We start from the raw sequence: 817 nt of genomic DNA, 5'->3' as shown, positions 1-817 counted from the left end.
CACGGATTATACGAGACACCATCGAGGAGTACCACTAGGATTTCCGGAACGAACACGCAGCCATCTCCAAACTGTGGCCATCAACGCACCTGGACCACCCGTATTTCAAGGAGAAAGTATTTGCAGCAGAGGTGCGCGTGGTCCTGTCAGCGCGCAAACTACTCGCGCAGTTGGAGAGGAAGTTCGCATCCACGCAGTCAGAGACGCAGACTACGCAGCCAGAGACACAGACGAGTAAACACCGAGCCCACCGAGTAAACGCAGCAAACTCGATCTTGCATTCCTCTGCCGGAGTTACCTCTCCCTACGTTTGACGGCGACTACACAAAATGGATGGAATTTAAAAATATCTTTTCCTCCAGGATTCGATACCGCTCAGATATCAATGACGTCACTCGGATCTGAAGTCAGTCGTCACAGGTAGTGCAGCCCAAACTATCTCTTATCCGCCATTAACGAGCGAGGGATTTAACGAGGCATGGTCTCGCCTTGACTCGCGGTTTGAGAAAAGGAGGCTCAACGTCGAATTGCTTATGAACCGCTTGGCCTCTCTCAAGCCAATGACCAAAAGGATGGCCAAGCCTCTGTTTGAAATGGCTTACATCGTCATAGGGGCAACGCAGACGCTCAAGGCGTACGGGACCAACATAACTGCTTTCTTATCACCCATTTGGTCGGCCTGTTTGATATAGACACCAAGGAACAGTGGGAAATGTCCTTTAAAGACGACAAGGAATTTCTCACCATAGACCGACTCACGAACTTCATGCTATCACGCGGAAGGGTACTGGAGCAAGTGGACAAGTTCAGGAACAAT

Source organism: Hylaeus volcanicus, chromosome 1 (assembly GCF_026283585.1).
Source record: "Hylaeus volcanicus isolate JK05 chromosome 1, UHH_iyHylVolc1.0_haploid, whole genome shotgun sequence".
Classification (NCBI taxonomy): domain Eukaryota; kingdom Metazoa; phylum Arthropoda; class Insecta; order Hymenoptera; family Colletidae; genus Hylaeus; species Hylaeus volcanicus.
The sequence above is the reverse complement of the archived record's forward strand: the minus strand, read 5'-3'. Positions refer to the sequence as shown.